Below are 20571 nucleotides of genomic sequence, written 5' to 3' on the forward strand. Positions count from 1 at the left end.
GATCCAGGCCAGGATTGGTCGAACCTTAATTTTGTCCTCGATATAGGGCTCGCCCAATTCCAGGTGTGTTATATGTGAGGGGGTGCTCTGAGGAACCTTTAGTAGGTTTTTGAAAAATTGGTTTTCCTCAGCTTGTTTCTGGTATACCTGATTAGTTTTACAGCCCCAAACTTCTGCTCCATATAGCACCTTGGCGCAGGAGACCGCTCTGTATAGATTCAGTATCTGTTCCGGAGACCATCTACCTAGCCTCCTTCCGTAAGCCATTATAGCGCCAGTTGAAGCCACCAATTTGGTTGCGCGTTTTTCTGCCAAGTTCTTAAATTCCAGTTTCTCATCAAAGAGAACGCCTAGGTAAGAGAAGGACTTAACTTTTCCTAGCCTGTGTGAGCCTATGCTATGCGAGAAGGTCTTTTTTAAGTTTAAGCCTGTGGACATAACAAATGACTTGTCCAGGTTTGCTGAGAGATCTAATGAGTTCATAAAATTAACAAAACCATCGATTAGCTTTTGTAACCCCAATGGAGTGTGGGCTAGCAGCACCGCGTCGTCCGCATACAAGAGGACGGGTACCGGACGCTGGCCAATCTTAGGGGAGTCCACTCCCAACTTCATGAGTTCTTGATCCAAATTGTTAATATACAAAGAAAATAAGAAAGGGGCTAAGATGCAGCCCTGCCGCACACCACTTGTGCAGGGAAATGGCTCAGTCTTCATTCCTTCCTTATTATAGCGAACTGCAGCTGTGGTCTCCCAGTGTAATGCCTTCAAGGTGTCCACTAGCCTGTGATCCACCCCCAGGGAGGTCATCAGGGCCCATAACTTCTGTCTGTTGACACGGTCAAAGGCCGCTGAGAGATCCATAAACCCCATATGGATGGTCCTCTTGGCTGCAATAGTGTATTTTCTGGTGAGGAGATACAAATTTAAACATTGATCTGTTGTGGATCCCCTTCTCTAAACCCATACTGTACATCTGTTAAAATGTGATTGTACTCTGCCCAGATTTGTAGACGATTTAAAATCACTCGTCCCAGAACTTTAGCCGTAACATCTATCAATGAGATAGGACGGTAGCATTGAGGGTCGTCCCGGCTGCCCTATTTATGAATTGGGACAATAGTTGCCAAGGACCAGGAACGAGGCAGTCCTGCCACTACTGCCTCGTTCAAGACCCGGGTGAGAATAGGTGCCCATAAGTCAGTGTTGCTCAGATAGAGGTCAGGAGGGATACCGTCGGGGCCTGGCGCTTTATTTTTTGAGAGCCCTTGGATAGCTGATTTTACTTCTCCCAACGAGAATTCTAAACTTACAGGTGCTGCTGGTTTTGCGCCTTCTTCTTGCAGTGCCATCCCAATGTGGTTATAAAGACCACAATAGTGATTATACCATTGATCAGGGAGAATGGCATTCACTATGTCTGGCCCCCTTGGATCTTTAAAACATGGGTCATTTATGACTCTCCAAAAGGCCGTCATGTCGCCCCTCTCTGCTGCTTCCCTTAGATCCTCCCATGCTTGATTTTGTAGGGTTCTTTTGCACGTTTTCAAGGCTTTTTTGTAATTAGATCTGCACCCTGCTATTTTTGTCTTATCCTTTGGTTGATCAGTGAGGCATCTTTTGAGATCTTTCAGTGCCTTGGTACAGTCATGATCAAACCAGCGTGGGGTTTGGGGCCGTGTGGTTCCTGTTCGGGGAGAGGATTTCAGTAAGGTATCTACAAGTTGGGCAATTTCTTCAAAGGCCCTAACCACAGTTAGTCCACCCATGTTTTCATCCAGGCATACTTGTATTTGTTTTTTGGCCCTTCGTTACAAGGTTGAGATAAAACGTTTCTCCATTTATCTTGGCCCATTTCAGCCTTCTCCCTTGTGCTGTCGCCTGTTCTATGGCCTCGGGTAAATCCTCTGCTATTCTGAGGTTCATACATTTAAGATCCAGTGTCAGCGGGTTGTGATCACTGAAGGGACTAATTATAATGTCAAAGTTTTTAATCTAAGTGTTGGGGACACCATGACGAAATCTATGTAAGAGTGGCAACCCCTTCCTTTATACGTGGGGTTAGGTTCCCTCATGTTGCCTATCTTTATTAAATCCATTACAGATGATAGGTTGTGCCTCTTTATAAATTTCTCCATCACCTTGCCTTCAGTGGTATGGGCAAAGTGAGGCCCCTTTTCCTCCGGGCACCGTGACCAGTCCTTATTTATTGGTCTTAGTTTTTCGCAAAGATGACAGTTAAAGTCCCCAGCTAAAATGGTGTACGGTGACCCCTTGGCATGATTGATTGAAGACATGTTTTTGAAATGGTCATCCAATTCTTTTGTAGTGTTATTTCTGCCACATGTGCCTACTGCGTTGTACCAGTTTATCAGTGTGATTTTTAAACCCTTGTGGGAGAAGCCGATCGCTTGCATGTTTTTAGAGTCCCGGCTTAGGTTTGACCAGTGCCCCTGAATACGAAGGTCTACATATGTAATTAGTCCACCAATAGCTCTTCCGGAAGGCGCCCTTTCTGCGGGGACCCCAAAACTTTTAAACCCTTCCAGTGAAAATTGATTGGGTTCGACAGCCCAGGGCTCCTGGAGGCAGATGATGTGGAAACTGGTTATAAAATCTCTCCACTCCTTCACATTATATTTGGCTGCTACCCCTACAATGTTCCATGATAAAACTCTTATACCAGACTCAGACTCCACCTTGTTGGCACCAGCAGCCATAGGGCTGCTGACTGATGCCTCCCCCGATGCCGCTGGGGTATCCATCTTGTCTCGCAAGGATCCTCCCCTTAGCTCGATTTCCTGCCCAGTCCTTGGGGTGTCATTCGGGTCAACTGTTACGGGTTCATGAGTGGGTACTATCGAGGCACTGCCTGTCTCTACTGGGACAGTAGGTGGCAAGTATCCTATTTGTCGGGTTCTTTTCGTTGAGCTGCCCTCAGTTGGATGAAATTGGCACTCTCTGCTCTATTCAAGCCAGTCGACATTGTCCAAGGTGCAGAACCTGTTCCAATGTGCGTGCATTGCAACTACAGGGTCGTAAAGTGGGGATGACTGCCAGGGAGTCTGCCAATTATCTGCTCTATGGAACTGCAGGTGGTGTGGGGCCCTATTCAAGCGAACCCTGTTTGGTTGTGTTAGTCTATGTGTGGGAGGCAGGGGGTAGAAATAGGATAAAGCTAAGGGGTATATATTAGTTTGTGGACCCAACAAGAGAGAGTTACATATATGGGTTACTACAGAGGTATCCCTAAAATTAATTGTGATAACATCCCCCGCAACGGTTTTAGCGCCGTTTCCTATCCATTGCCCCCTTCTGACAGACAATATTTCCCCAGACATGTGTAAAGGTAATCATTCAAACAACAGTGGTCCCGTACATATTCGAATTTAGAACCAATAAATATAGACGGAATCAAATCTATATTTAGAATAACATGTCCAGCCGGACAGAGGTCATTCAAGTTTTACTTAATAAAAAATGTTTCTGAATAACATAAAGATACCTTCCACAAGAGCCCTGTGTGGTACACAAGCCTGTGCCCAACACTAGCGGGGTGTTTACAGTTGGTGGAAAGTTAGACGGGTTTTTTAAGGCCAACAAGCGTTGTTCTGTTCAACTGTTAGTTACACAGAAAATGTCAAACAGCACCATTACATCAATTTAGCAATCAAAAATGTGTATGAGGTGCTTAAGCAAGTCGACAGCGTTTCAGTCCCCCTAAACAGATATGGGGACCATCATCAGGACAAAACATAAATTGCCTTTTATCGCTAAACCTCAAAAATGCCTGAAAGGAAAAGAAAGGAAATACATACTTTAAGAACAGAGCTCTAATTATATCTAAAAAAGTGACTCTCTGTGCAATGTGCATTCAACCGTTACCGTGGTGAAGGTGTTGCAGGGTTTCCACGAGAGGCCAGTGAAGAGGTGGTAATAACGCGGTAGAGTAAGGAATCAAGTGTTCGAAGTCGAAGTGAGGCAGGCTAGTAGGCGTTCTATGTCAAGGCTAATTGTGCATGTGCATTCTGAATCTCTACAATGGGCGTAGTTGGTTCGCGAGCTGTCACTCGAAGTGGGTTTAGTGATTGCTAGTGCCTAATGCGATAGTGCGCACTCAAAAGGCGGCGGTAGGATGTGAAAATAGGTTGAATTACGTGCCTATATCGTGACTGGTCAAAGAGTTAAGGAACTCAGTAAGATTACCGAGGTGACATGAGAATAGTATCTAGTCGTCTGGAAGAGCGATTATGCCTGGACCAGCAAACCTATATGGGGAAATAATCTTTAAATTACCAAGGGGTTGACCAATGAATGCTACCTGAGTTGCCGGACTCGAGGCATGCATTAAATCTTACCCAATTAGAATGTGGGTTGCCGCGTTACTCAATCGTAACTGGGCGACGCCAGGGTAAGCCTGTGGAAACAAAGGGGGATTTAGGAACCTTGGTTGCAGCGTTCCGATCAAGGAGTAGTACCTTAAACTGCTTGCTTACTCACCGATACGGACCGTCTTGGAATTCTTCACTAGCATGCTTGTGCGATCATTCCAGGAAGTAAAGAAGGGGCGGGTGTGCGGTGATTGGTCAAGACAAGTGAGGCTTGAGACATAAACATAAACGAGGGGTGCAAGTTGTGGCGGCCATTTTGAGTGAGGCGTATTTACAGTGATGTTGCATGCAAGGTGACAGTTTACTACAGCATTCAACAATGCATTTGAAGGAGTGTAATTTTTAAAAAACAGTACATTTCCAAGAGTATATTTTTTTTAAAAAGGAAGGGGATGCTTGGCGCTTTCCCCAGAATCTCTGAAGCATCACTTTGGTGGGTTCAGGTTAGAGCAGTCCATTCATCCTGCAAGTTCAGACCAGAGTTCAGACTGTCTGTCTTCAGAATCCATTTCAATTCTTCTCTGTTAAGCAAACAGGTTAGGTCGCCTCCTCTGGGTGGTATAATGATTTGTGTAATCACAGTCCATCGGATCTCGTTCTCAGTATGCCCTTTGTCCAAAAAATGTTCAACCAAGGGAGAGTTCAATGTTTTGCACCTAATGCGGCTGCGATGTTGGGATATTCGCAGCTTGATTTTCTGTTTTGTCTGGCCAACATATATAAGATTGCACGGACAAAAGATTGCATAGATGAGGTTACAACTGTTGCAATTGGTAAAGGTGCGCAGTTCGTTTTTTACATTTTTAAATACAAATTCTTTAGCATCAATTGAAAAGTCACACACCACACATGAGCCACACTTGGAATGACCACTTTGAGGGGGTAACGACCAATGATCCTGGAGTGTGGTATTTTTGCCAATTGTGGGTGGCAAAGCAGCCCTTACCAGTTGATCCTTGAGATTTTTGCTTTTCTTGAAAGCAAAGAGGGGGATTTCCCAATTGAGGGGACCTGAGTTCAGAATGTGCCAGTTCTTTTTGATACATTGTTTCACGCGATTGGATATGGTGGAGAAGGTGGTTACACATACTGTTTTTTCAATGGTTTCCTTGGGTTTAGGCTCCAAAAGAGTGTCTCGAGGGCAATACCAGGCTCTTTTCATGGAGTTTTTTATCAGACGTCTAGGGTAGCCTCTAGTCCTCAGTTTCTCAGAGAGGGTGCTGGCCTCAGTGAAGTAATCCTCTTTCTTAAAACAGTTTCTTCTTAGTCTGAGGAATTGTGAATAAGGTAAACTATCCCTCAGTGCCCTAGGATGGCAACTATTGTAGCTAAGGAGGGTGTTTCTTTCCGTTGGTTTACGGAACAGGGATGTATATAGAATCCCGTCATGGTGTTGGATGGTTAAGTCTAAGAAGGGAATGCTTTCTTTGCTGTGGGACAAGGTAAACGTGAGGCCATTACAATTGTTATTCAACCAGTGCAATAGCCCTGGGAAGTCCTCAGTAGAGCCACCCCAGATTAAAAAGATGTCGTCTATGTAACGCTTCCAGGTATGTATGCCCTGATGGAATGGGTTACTGCTGGACAGAATGGTATTGGTTTCTAGCCAGTCCATATACAGTATCGCCAGGGTGGGGGCAAAAATAGCCCCCATGGAAGTGCCACGCACCTGTTGGTAATACTGTGAGTCATAGAGAAAGAAGTTTTGGGTGAGACAAATCTCCAGGAGTTGTATTATAAATAGGGTAGGCACCCTATGGGGACGTGTCCTGGTGTTTAGAATGCTTTCCATTACAAGTAGGGAGTCTTTCTGGGGAATGTTTGTGTATAGAGACTCTACGTCTAATGTGCATAGAGTCTCATGCTCAGGATCAAAAGAGTAATTTTCAATAAAGTTAATCATGTGCATGCTATCTCTGATGTAGCATTCAGTTATAGGCACAAAGTCCTTCAGGAAGAAGTTAACATAATGGCCTAGTGGTTCAAGCACTGAACCACATCCAGACAGTATTGGTCTACCCGGGGGGGTTATCCACCCTTTTATGGATTTTAGGCAGTGTGTATAAAACGGGAGTTCTTGGGTTGGTAATGTTTAAGAAATTGTACTCATGTTTGCTTAAAATGCCATTATCCAGGGCCTCCATTGTGATGTCTTTAATGAGCTTTTGAAAATCTTTAGTGGGGTTATAAGGCAATCTGCAGTAATGGCCAGTGTTGGATACCTGACGTTGGAGCTCGTTTTTATAGTTCTCAATATCCTGCAGAACTATCCCACCACCTTTATCTGCTGATTTAATGATCAACTTGGTGTTATTTTTGAGGGAACTGATTGCTAACTTTTCTTCCAGCGTGATGTTGTACGGTATGAAAAGATGGGATTTCTCCATGCTAGAGATTTCCTTAAGAATAACCTTTTCAAAAGTAATGATTTCTTTTGGAATCATATTAGATGTAGGCGAGAAGGTTGATGGTGGTCGAAATGGAGTTGTGACAGTTCTTGGTTCCGAAGGATTGAGTTCAAAGTATGAACGCAGTCTCAGTTTTCGGAAGAAGCCTAGCAATTCAGATTGGAGGTTTCGAAAATTCGGGTAGGTGGTCGGGACAAAGGATAAACCTTTGCTGAGGATGGATAACTCCTGAGTAGAAAGTCTATGGTTAGAGATGTTGAAAATGGGAATAGTGTTAGGATTAACAATATCTGTTACCACTGGTAAAATTTCTGTCTGGTCTGGCGTTCTCCTGGGGGGGTTGTGCCATCTCTGCTGCTGTTTGACCCTCCCTTTCTTTTGGGGTTCTGGATTGCCTCTGGATAAAAAAGGAGTCTGATTGCGTGTCGGCCCACTGCCACCCTCACCAGGATCTGAGCTGTCAGATGAGTCTGCTGAGGAGTCAGTAAACCCTACCACAGTGTTTCTTTTATTGAAACGTCCCCAGGGTCTTGGGGTTTGTTGGTGTTGGTGTTGGTAGAAGTTGCGATTTGTATAGAAATCTTTTTGTAAATAAGGGTAAGTTCGTTCAAGAGTGAAGATTTTAATGTCCTTCTTAACCTTATTTGATTTTTTGTTTTGTTCGATACGGTGAAATTCAGAGACTGTTTTCTCAATTTTCTCAAGTAGGGCTTTTGTATCAGTAATGGTTTTGTCATCAGTTATTTGTTTCTCTAAGTCTTTGATGATGTTTTCATGTTTTTTAAGTTCCTCGCCTGCAGTTTCTATGCCTAAGACTAGCCAGTGCCTGGAGCAGGTGGTACCGATACTACTAAAGCCTGTTATGTACTTGGGATTGCCAGTAAAGACACCAGGGATGTTCCTAACTTGTAGACCATGTGGAATAGTGTTGGATTTAAGATATTGAGTAAGCATCAGAGTCATTAGTTCTAGTCTAGCATGCTTCTTTTTCTGTTTTTCAAGTTCCTCAGAAAGGCTGGTACTACTTGCGGCATTGGTTTCCTCTTGGTCAGTGAACAGGGATGGTCCTGCACAGATTTTATTAATATATTCAAGTGAATATAGGGGAGCTGTGTCAGACATTACAGTGTGAGAGATGAGAAAAGAGTGAAGAGCAGGGGGAGACCGCTCGTGCACAGGTAGGGAGGCCGGTGACCACTTAGGAGAAGTGGAAGGGAGGACAAAGCCCTTGCAATCAGCCGATTGCGCACAATATATTGAAAACAACAAGGGGCCCCAATTCAGTCAGCAGGGGACCTCGGGGAACATATTCATTCAAACAACAGTGGTCCCGTACATATTCGAATTTAGAACCAATAAATATAGACGGAATCAAATCTATATTTAGAATAACATGTCCAGCCGGACAGAGGTCATTCAAGTTTTACTTAATAAACAATGTTTCTGAATAACATAAAGATACCTTCCACAAGAGCCCTGTGTGGTACACAAGCCTGAGCCCAACACTAGCGGGGTGTTTACAGTTGGTGGAAAGTTAGACGTTTTTTTTTAAGGCAAACAAGCGTTGTTCTGTTCAAATGTTAGTTACACAGAAAATGTCAAACAGCACCATTAAATCAATTTAGCAATCAAAAATGTGTATAAGGTGCTTAAGCAAGTCGACGGCGTTTCGGTCCCCCTAAACAGATATGGGGACCATTATCAGGACAAAACATAAATTGCCTTTTATCGCTAAACCTCAAAAATGCCTGATAGGAAAAAAAAGGAAATACATACTTTAAGAACAGAGCACTAATTATATCTAAAAAAGTGACTCTCTGTGCAATGTGCATTCAACCGTTTCCGTGGTGAAGGTGTTGCAGGGTTTCTACGAGAGGCCAGTGAAGAGGTGGTAATAACGCGGTAGAGTAAGGAATCAAGTGTTCAAAGTCGAAGTGAGGCAGGCTAGTAGGCGTTCTATGTCAGGGCTAATTGTGCATGTGCATTCTGAATCTCGACAATGGGCGTAGTTGGTTCGCGAGCTGTCACTCGAAGTGGGTTTAGTGATTGCTAGTGCCTAATGCGATAGTGCGCACTCAAAAGGCGGCGGTAGGACGTGAAAATAGGTTGAATTACGTGCCTATATCGCAACTGGTCGAAGAGTTAAGGAACTCAGTAAGCTTACCGAGGTGACATGAGAATAGTATCTAGTCGTCTGGAAGAGCGATTATGCCCGGACCAGCAAACCTATATGGGGAAATAATCTTTAAATTACCAAGGGGTTGACCAATGAATGCTACCTGAGTTGCCGGACTCGAGGCATGCATTAAATCTTACCCAATTAAAATGTGGGTTGCCGCGTTACTCAATCGTAACCGGGCGACGCCAGGGTAAGCCTGTGGAAACAAAGGGGGATTTAGGAACCTTGGTTGCAGCGTTCCGATCAAGGAGTAGTACCTTAAACTGCTTGCTTACTCACCGATATGGACGGTCTTGGAATTCTTCACTGTCGTGCTTGTGCGATCAAACCAGGAAGTAAAGAAGGGGCGGGTGTGCGGTGATTGGTCAAGACAAGTGAGGCTTGAGACATAAACATAAACGAGGGGTGCAAGTTGTGGCGGCCAATTTGAGTGAGTCGTATTTACAGTGATGTTGCATGCAAGGTGACAATTTACTACAGCATTCAACATTGCATTTGAAGGAGTGTAATTTTTAAAAAACAGTACATTTCCAAGAGTATATTTTTTAAAAAAAGGAAGGGGATGCTTGGCGCTTTCCCCAGAATCTCTGAAGCATCACTTTGGTGGGTTCAGGTTAGAGCAGTCCATTCATCCTGCAACTTCAGACCAGAGTTCAGACTGTCTGTCTTCAGAATCCATTTCAATTCTTCTCTGTTAAGCATATGGGTTAGGTCGCCTCCTCTGGGTGGTATTCTGATTTGTGTAATCACAGTCCATCGGATCTTGTTCTCAGTATGCCCTTTGTCCAAAAAATGTTCAACCAAGGGAGAGTGCAATGTTTTGCACCTAATGCGGCAGCGATGTTGGGATATTCGCAGCTTGATTTTCTGTTTTGTCTGGCCAACATATATAAGATTGCATGGACAAAAGATTGCATAGATGACGTTACAACTGTTGCAATTGGTAAAGGTGCGCAGTTCGTTTTTTACATTTTTAAATACAAATTCTTTACCATCAATTGAAAAGTCACACACCACACATGAGCCACACTTGGAATGACCACGTAGAGGGGGTAACGACCAATGATCATGGAGTGTGGTATTTTTGCCAATTGTGGGTGGCAAAGCAGCCCTTACCAGTTGATCCTTGAGATTTTTGCTTTTCTTGAAAGGAAAGAGGGGGATTTCCCAATTGAGGGGACCTGAGTTCAGAATGTGCCAGTTCTTTTTGATACATTGTTTCACGCGATTGGATATGGTGGAGAAGGTGGTTACACATACTGTTTTTTCAATGGTTTCCTTGGGTTTAGGCTCCAAGAGAGTGTCTCGAGGGCAATACCAGGCTCTTTTCATGGAGTTTTTTATCAGACGTCTAGGGTATCCTCTAGTCCTCAGGTTCTCAGAGAGGGTGCTGGCCTCATTGAAGTAATCCTCTTTCTTAAAACAGTTTCTTCTTAGTCTGAGGAATTGTGAATAAGGTAAACTATCCCTCAGTGCCCTAGGATGACAACTATTGTAGCTAAGAAGGGTGTTTCTTTCCGTTGGTTTACGGAACAGGGATGTATGTAGAATCCCGTCATGGTGTTGGATGGTTAAGTCTAAGAAGGGAATGCTTTCTTTGCTGTGGGAGAAGGTAAACGTGAGGCCATTACAATTGTTATTCAACCAGTGCAATAGCCCTGGGAAGTCCTCAGTAGAGCCACCCCAGATTAAAAAGATGTCATCTATGTAACGCTTCCAGGTATGTATGCCCTGATGGAATAGGTTACTGCTGGACAGAATGGTATTGGTTTCTAGCCAGTCCATATACAGTATCGCCAGGGTGGGGGCAAAAATAGCCCCCAAGGAAGTGCCACGCACCTGTTGGTAATACTGTGAGTCATAGAGAAAGACGTTTTGGGTGAGACAAATCTCCAGTAGTTGTATTATAAATAGGGTAGGCACCCTATGGGGATGTGTCCTGGTGTTTAGAATGCTTTCCATTACAAGTAGGGAGTCTTTCTGGGGAATGTTTGTGTATAGAGACTCTACGTATAATGTGCATAGAGTCTCATGCTCAGGATCAAAAGAGTAATTTTCAATAAAGTTAATCATGTGCATGCTATCTCTGATGTATCATTCAGTTATAGGCCCAAAGTCCTTCAGGAAGAAGTTAACATAATGGCCTAGTGGTTCAAGCACTGAACCACATCCAGACAGTATTGGTCTACCCGGGGGGGTTATCCACCCTTTTATGGATTTTAGGCAGTGTGTATAAAACGGGAGTTCTTGGGTTGGTAATGTTTAAGAAATTGTACTCATGTTTGCTTAAAATGCCATTATCCAGGGCCTCCATTGTGATGTATTTAATAAGCTTTTGAATATCTTTAGTGGGGTTATAAGGCAATCTGCAGTAATGGTCAGTGTTGGATACCTGACGTTGGAGCTCGTTTATATAGTTCTCAATATCCTGCAGAACTATCCCACCACCTTTATCTGCTGATTTAATGATCAACTTGGTGTATAACCCAAAACTTCTTTCTCTATGACTCACAGTATTACCAACAGGTGCGTTGCACTTCCATGGGGGCTATTTTTGCCCCCACCCTGGCAATACTGTATATGGACTGGCTAGAAACCAATACCATTCTGTCCAGCAGTAACCCATTCCATCAGGGCATACATACCTGGAAGCGTTACATAGACAACATCTTTTTAATCTGGGGTGGCTCTACTGAGGACTTCCCAGGGCTATTGCACTGGTTGAATAACAATTGTAATGGCCTCACGTTTACCTTGTCCCACAGCAAAGAAAGCATTCCCTTCTTAGACTTAACCATCCAACACCATGACGGGATTCTATATACATCCCTGTTCCGTAAACCAACGGAAAGAAACACCCTCCTCAGCTACAATAGTTGTCATCCTAGGGCACTGAGGGATAGTTTACCTTATTCACAATTCCTCAGACTAAGAAGAAACTGTTTTAAGAAAGAGGATTACTTCACTGAGGCCAGCACCCTCTCTGAGAACCTGAGGACTAGAGGCTACCCTAGAAGTCTATTAAAAAACTCCATGAAAAGAGCCTGGTATTGCCCTCGAGACACTCTCTTGGAGCCTAAACCCAAGGAAACCATTGAAAAAACAGTATGTGTAACCACCTTCTCCACCATATCCAATCGCGTGAAACAATGTATCAAAAAGAACTGGCACATTCTGAACTCAGGTCCCCTCAATTGGGAAATCCCCCTCTTTGCTTTCAAGAAAAGCAAAAATCTCAAGGATCAACTGGTAAGGGCTGCTTTGTCACCCACAATTGGCAAAAATACCACACTCCATGATCATTGGTCGTTGCCCCCTCTACGTGGTCATTCCAAGTGTGGCTCATGTGTGGTGTGTGACTTTTCAATTGATGGTAAAGAATTTGTATTTAAAAATGTAAAAAACGAACTGCGCACCTTTACCAATTGCAACAGTTGTAACCTCATCTATGCAATCTTTTGTCCGTGCAATCTTATATATGTTGGCCAGACAAAACAGAAAATCAAGCTGCGAATATCCCAACATCGCAGCCGCATTAGGTGCAAAACATTGAACTCTCCCTTGGTTGAACATTTTTTGGACAAAGGGCATACTGAGAACGAGATCCGATGGACTGTGATTACACAAATCATTATACCACCCAGAGGAGGCGACCTAACCCGTATGCTTAACAGAGAAGAATTGAAATGGATTCTGAAGACAGACAGTCTGAACTCTGGTCTGAACTTGCAGGATGAATGGACTGCTCTAACGTGAACCCACCAAAGTGATGCTTCAGAGATTCTGGGGAAAGCGTCAAGCATCCCCTTCCTTTTTTAAAAAAATATACTCTCGGAAATGTACTGTTTTTTTAAAATTACACTCCCTCAAATGCATTGTTAAATGCTGTAGTAAATTGTCACCTTGCATGCAACATCACTGTAAATACGACTCACTCAAAATGGCTGCCACAACTTGCACCCCTCGTTTATGTTTATGTCTCAAGCCTCACTTGTCTTGACCAATCACCGCACACCTGCCCCTTCCACAGGCTTACCCTGGCGTCGCCCGGTTACGATTGAGTAACGCAGCAACCCACATTCTAATTGGGTAAGATTTAATGCAAGCCTCGAGTCCGGCAACTCAGGTAGCATTCATTGGTCAACCCCTTGGTAATTTAAAGATTATTTCCCCATATAGGTTTGCTGGTCCGGGCATAATCGCTCTTCCAGATGACTAGATACTATTCTCATGTCACCTCGGTAAGCTTACTGAGTTCCTTAACTCTTCGACCAGTCACGATATAGGCACGTAATTCAACCTATTTTCACGTCCTACCGCCGCCTTTTGAGTGCGCCCTATCGCATTAGGCACTAGCAATCACTAAACCCACTTCGAGTGACAGCTCGCGAACCAACTACGCCCATTGTAGAGATTCAGAATGCACATGCACAATTAGCCTTGACATAGAACGCCTACTAGCCTGCCTCACTTTGACTTCGAACACTTGATTCCTTACTCTACCGCTTTATTACCACCTCTTCACTGGCCTCTCGTGGAAACCCTGCAACACCTTCACCACGGTAACGGTTGAATGCACATTGCACAGAGAGTCACTTTTTTAGATATAATTAGTGCTCTGTTCTTAAAGTATGTATTTCCTTTCAGTCATTTTTGAGGTTTAGCGATAAAAGGCAATTTATGTTTTGTCCTGATGATGGTCCCCATATCTGTTTAGGGGGACCGAAACGCCGTTGACTTGCTTAAGCACCTTATACACATTTTTGATTGCTAAATTGATGTAATGGTGCTGTTTGACATTTTCTGTGTAACTAACATTTGAACAGAACAACGCTTGTTTGCCTTAAAAAACCCGTCTAACTATCCACCAACTGTAAACACCCCGCTAGTGTTGGGCACAGGCTTGTGTACCACACAGGGCTCTTGTGGAAGGTATCTTTATGTTATTCAGAAACATTGTTTATTAAGTAAAACTTGAATGACCTCAGTCCGGCTGGACATGTTATTCTAAATATAGATTTGATTCCGTCTATATTTATTGGTTCTAAATTCGAATATGTACCGGACCACTGTTGTTTGAATGAATATGTTCCCCGAGGTCCCCTGCTGACTGAATTGTGGCCCCTTGTTGTTTTCAATATATGTGTAAAGGTAATGGCTTGTTGGATCTTAGCCATTGTATACATTTGTTCCTCAACTCCCCTTCATATTCTCTTTTGCCTTCCTTTAGGGGCGGTACTCCTGTTAGCACAACTACATAGGGTAGTGCTTCCGGTGGTAGATTAATTGAGTGGAACCGCACTCCCGTTTTAACTCTTGCTGTAGCTGTTGGTGTGGTGATCTTTACTTGGGTGGGGTTCCCTATTTTGTCGTTACTTTCAGTGTCCTTACCTAATGGTGGGGAGCTTTTTCCTTGATTGTTATTTGCCTGCGGGGCTGTGCCCTTTACGCTAGAAGGTGGGTGAGCGTGAGTTTTCGCGGGCGTTTTATTTTGTGGGGCTATGCTTTTTTTTGTTTGACAGAGTTTTTCTCAGGTGCTACCTTTCCATTATTTGTGGACTTTTCAACCCCTGATCCAGCCTTGTCCTGATTGCCTGATGCTAGTGTTGATGCTTGTGTCACCGGTCTGGTTGGTCCTATCACTCTGTTGTTTATTACAGATGTTAATCTGTCCAATTTGGCCATTAGGGGCTTAAGGTGCGCACTGATGGTCTCTTCCAATTCAGCCTTAAGATCTGACACCATATTGGCTACCCAGCAGGGTATGCCAGATGTGGTGTTGGCCATTGGAGTTGTAAGATTGTGATTGGGCTTTGAGTTATCTTTCCCCCGCTTTCTGCTATTCTGCTTGCCAGCGCTGTTCTTCCTAGACCTTTGAGCAGTTTTCCCTGGGTTTCTAGTTTGTAGAGTAGCCCGGGGTGTCTGCTCTTGATTAACAGGATCTGCATCTCTTGCTGTGTTTTTGGGCGTGTCTGTGGTTGGCTATGCACATGGGAGCTCTACGTAAGAGGATGTTAACGAAAAACTTATGTCCGGATCATCTGTTAAAGTTATCACCGGGCCCTCCTCTGTGTCATGAATGGCTACTGTAGATGCTATCGAGAGTCGCCTTTCGGTGTTTTCGATGGCGGTTACCACAACCCCAATGGTCTGTTGCAGCATTTTATCTATTGCCGTTAAAGTTGGTAAGGGCTGCAACTGTGGTGAATCAACTTTCTGTCTACTGTTGGATCTCAACGTGGGCATTCTGTTTGTTTTAGTCCCCCTCCTCATGATTTAGAGGCCGATCAATCGGCATTAAACACGGGGCACCCCCCTTTGCTATGTGAGCCTAGTGATGATAGATAGGTTTATAACAGTATTAGTGGGATGCAGGGGACAAAACCACTTCCGTCTCAAACTACACTTTGTAATTGCCCGGACAGTACCTTAGATGTGACTAGTCGAAGCAGGCCGCTGGATGTTAGTAATATGGCCCAGCCCAGCCTTGTTTGGCCTTGGAGGGCCGTAGCGGCCCCGAGGGCCGTAGAGGGCCCGCCCTTTGCCCAGGCTTCGCCCGGCGCTCCCGCGCGCTCCCGCGACGCGGGAGTGGCTGCTCAGTTTTATGCGCCAGCAGGCGCGCTCTCTCTGTTCCCGTGGTCTCTTCCTGGTCACGGGGCAGCTGGGAAGGGTAGTTTTCCCAACCCTCTCAGTCCCCCCCTCTCGGCGGCTGCTCCTAGCGCAACGGCGGAGGGAGACCGGCGCGGTACACCCACAGGGGCTCCGCCTCCAGCAGCACCATGCCTGAGAGCCTGGAAGGTTTTAGAGTACTTGCGGAAATGCTTTGGTGATGGTCCCGCTCCACCGATGTGGCTGCTCAGTTTTATGCGCCAGCAGGCACGCTCTCTCTGTTCCCGCAGTCTCTTCCTGGTCACGGGGCAGCTGGGAAGGGTAGTTTTCTCAACCCTCTCATTCCCCCCCTCTCGGCGGCTGCTCCTAGCGCAACGGCGGAGGGAGACCGGCGCGGTACACCCACAGGGGCTCCGCCTCCAGCAGCACCACGCCTGGGAGCCTGGAAGGTGTTAGAGTACTTGCGGAATTGCTTTAGTGAGGGTCCCAGAATCAAAACACATTGGTAATCCTTTCAGACGTAGTAGTAAGTGGCTTACTGAATTGTCCTATGCTGCGCTGCGCTGTACTGCCAGGACCAGAAGAACTTCAGGCATTCATCACCATTTTTCAGCCGAGTAAGTCCCCCTCAGGTGCTGCCTTCAACTCTACACGTATAAGCGAGTATTAGCAGGTATATGCCGCGACTGCGATATTAAGCTGTTGCAGCGATGTTTATTCCCTCGATTACAATAGCCAGGCGCAGATAAACCAGACTGAGAGAACACTGTCAATCCTTTGCAAAAGAACTACAGTCAAATTGCTCACCACCGCAGGAGCCACAGGTGTGTGCAGCCGGTACCAAAGAGCCACCATATCACAGTAACTATTTGCACCCTGACACTTAAAAATTTAGATTTACCGACAGATCCATTCACCAAAATCCCAATGTGGATCAGTAGGGCTTGTTTCCCTGCCACAAAGTCTGCCCACCAATGCTGCACCTGGTGCATCTACCTCTTTATTCCACGGGCCAACGTCACACAATCGCAACCTGGCACCATTGTTAGCCACGCTCATTCAGAGGGTAGACCTGACCCACATGACCACCTTACTGCAGCATGTTGGGCAGGTAATGCAGGTAATGCAGAATATAATGGAGTAGTACTCGCAACTCCTCAGCATCAAAGATGGGCTGTGATGTTGGACCAGCCACAATTAAATCCCTCTTCCGGCTTGCCTTTGGCATTTTTGTTGTGATTACAGACACCTACAAATTATATGAACATCATCATGCCACAATGGGCCAAATTTACAAGATTGTCACGCAGAGCAACTGCTGCTCCAAAAGCTGTGCTGTGCTGCTTGAGAAGGACAGAGCAGGAGAGAGCCATATTTACTGAAATTTGTCACTCTCCTCTCCCTAGCGCTGGCGCACAATTGTGCTGCTGTGAGCCATGAACACACCTTTGCACCGTAGTGCAAGAGTGTCTCTCTGAGTCTAGCATACGTTTTGTACTGTAAGGAGACCCTTCCAGAACAACATACTATGCTTAGACTAACTTTAAAACGTTTCCCACTTTGTATGTGTAACGTACAGTGCAGCACACACAAATGTCTGAAAAGAAAGGAAAAATGAAAGTATTTCTCCTTCATAGTGCCCATTTGAAATAAACAGTGTTTTTTGCTTCAAAAGCCCTTTCCGCTTTATTATTTAAATAGGGTTTTAGGCACAAACAGTGGCTGGTTGCATAGTAAAGCCCATGAACCTCCAATTGAACGCCACCCTTGGCGCTACAGAATGAAAAGCCGCGCTATGTGCTGTTTTGTTTTACTTTCAAATGATTTTCCAGCACTAAACAGGTTTAGCGCTGGCAAGAAAATCAGTAAACAAAGACGACATGTCGATTTGTTGCACTTTTGTGATGCATACAGTGTTAGTCACTAGACCCCAACCTGTTCCACATTAATATACACACACACAAATAATTGCTGATTCATGCAGAATGCACTAATTGGGGGCACTCAATACATTTTACAGGGATGTCTAAAAGCACCTTGATGTTTGGCCTCCACTATAGCTAACCAAGGAGACAATGTTGGGTGAGATGCAGATGTAATGAAATGGATCAGGCTATAACATCATGCATCCGTGTGACTTCGTATAATGTTAAAAATGTTTCGCTTTACGTGAAAAAATGTAACACATACCAATTTTCATTTTCTTTTAGGCTTCATACCCAAGAGCCTAACTTCAGGGGGATGTTTGGGGTATTACTATTCCTTAAAAACTGCATTTGGTGATACATATTTGGGATCAGGTGCTTTCAGTCGGGTATGGTGAGGTGTCTGTTGCATTTTCGAGGAATGTTTGCATGCTATTTCTCACTCTGTCTGTTTGGGAAGACTTGAAATATGTAGGTTCATTTACAAAATATTGTGTTTACTCTCAGTTTGTACTCCTATCAATCCACACTCTTCTACCTTTTCACTGCCCCTTAAGCCCCTTTTTTGCACCCTGCTTGTTGTTTTATATATTTTTCATTCATGTGCCAGCGTGAATTTTGGGAAAGCCCAGACACCAATTATTTTATTGACTAGACAACGCCCCTGTTCATACCATGTTTGAAGTGTGGTGATCAAAGGGCAACTACGTGCCCATACTGTTGTGACCAGTGTTTGCCACACACTACCGTCCTGTAAGGGATCATTACAATTGTATGTAGGCCTCTGGTGTAGTGTAATTCTGTGCTCTGCAACCCAAATCGGATAGACAGGTGACAATGCAATCCTACCAGGGTGCCTGCTTGAATGGAAGATATGCAAATGTGTGCAACAAGTAGAAGCTGCTAAGTTAAAGAGTAACATAATAATTTTACATATCCCTAGTAGCAGGTAATGTCTTCAAATGAATCAATCCCTCAAACCTTTTGTTGATAAAGATTGAACCTTTGAGAGAGGTAACAAGTGAACAACTGAGCTGTTAAGTGACTGCTTTGGATTTTATTGTTGCGGCTATAGCACTGGCTTCCACTGACGTGTTGACAAGAGAGTTATGTTTATTAAGTTACATTACGCACAGCCTTGGTATGAATATGGCATCTATGTTTCAGAAGCAACATCTGACCTTGACCGTTTATCCACATATGTTAGCAGTCTAACTTCTACAGTGTGTTATTAAAGTTCAAATAATTACTTATATAGTTACAGTGCATTCTGACATGGGCTGTGTACTTGTAGGCCTAAAAATTGCACAAGTAAGTATTCTCCACAGGAGTTCACCATCTGTGAATCTCTTGTTACACACAGACCTCTGCAGTGCATTACCTCATGTATGGTTCAACAAATACATATAGTGCTTTTGCACCAGAGACACCTACATTTTTCTTTGTAAGTAATTTATGGTGTGAACAATTTCTGGGCAGCTATATGTCGCTGACAGGTCATACAAATATAACAGTCTTTCTACTAATATGTTTAAACACACCCTTTACCCCGTACCCACACTAAACCCGCACTCTTAGCATTCTGCATCACAGTTGCCATACTAAATGTAATACACTTCAATTGCTGTTTACATACAGGCACACAACCGTGACACACTCAATTGCTGCATGGAAGCAGTATTGTGCTGGGCCTTGTTTCAAGTTGAAAACCAGTTTTCAAGGTATACCTTTTAAATTAATGATGTTGAACAAATGTAATAGAAATGTGCATATGTTTAGTATTCGCACGTGTCTACCTTCTACACAATTCAAATACACATTTCTGTTGTCATATGTGATTGATGTGCTGATATACAAATACTAAATATATGTACCATGAGGTGGGGGTATCAACAGCGGCTGGTGATATTTGAATGTGGTAGGGCTGCATGTTCCTTATATTGATTATGAACCAAAATTAATGACAATTCCATCCCTTTTGAGATGTCCTTCTTTGAAATACAGTCTTGCATTTGGGACTTCATCCATATTTGGAATTTTTTTGAAAGTTTTATTTAGCGCGAACAAGATCCTTACGGATATCAGAGCGCTTTACACACAGAATGGGATAAAAAGGCAAATGAGTAATAATTAAACAAAACATTTTGTGCAAAGAAGAGCAAATGGTTACAAAAAAAAAGTAAGGTAGCAACGGTGCATAGGTGGTCAATATACATAGTCATAGGAGGAAGAGTACTGAGTTACGAGATTACATTAGTCAAAGTTCAGGTAAATTTAGCTAAGAGGAGAGATTTTACTTCTTTTTTTAAGGATGCAGTGTATGAGATGTCTGATTTCTGGAGGGAGGGCATTCCAGCTCCTGGGTGCCATCCCTGAAAAGGAGCGTTTTATACGTTTTTTTCTTGTGAAATCTCTGAGGTTTCAAAAGAAGATTGTCTGCGCTTCTTGTCACTCTTGAGCCACCCGAGATTGTCAGTTTCTGAGCGAGGTAGCTGGGGGAGTTGTGGTGTATAGCCTTGTGGGTCATGCAGGCGATTTTCAGGTGTATTCTAGCTTCGTAGGGCAGCCAGTTCAAAGCTTTTAGATCAAGAGAAATGTGTGAATGTTTTTTTGAGCCCGTGATTAGTCTGGCTGCAGCATTAATAGAGGCTTTTAATGGTGCGGTTGTCGATATGGGGAGACCACAGAGGACAACACTTCCATAATCCACTCGAGGGATGACTAGGGTTTGAACTGCAGTTCTGAAGTCATTGGGAGTAAGGAAAGGTGTCAACTTCAGCAATGTGTTGATTTGGAAATTAGCTCCCTCGTTGCATTGCTGATGTGATGATGCATATTGAGATTGCAGTCGAGGGTTATGCCTAAAGATTTCGCTGAGTCCACAATAGTAGGTTGAACGTTGAGTGCAGTGAGATGATTAAGCCAGGCCTGAGTGATGGGGACTTTGGTGGGAGGCGCTATTAGGAGGAATTCCGTTTTTAGAGCGTTAAGTTTGAGGTGATTCTCTGCCAGCCAAGTCTGTGTGTTCCTAAGCATTGTGTTGAGTATTTTGATGTCAT

This window comes from Lissotriton vulgaris, chromosome 8 (genome assembly GCF_964263255.1).
Source record: "Lissotriton vulgaris chromosome 8, aLisVul1.2, whole genome shotgun sequence".
NCBI lineage: Eukaryota > Metazoa > Chordata > Amphibia > Caudata > Salamandridae > Lissotriton > Lissotriton vulgaris.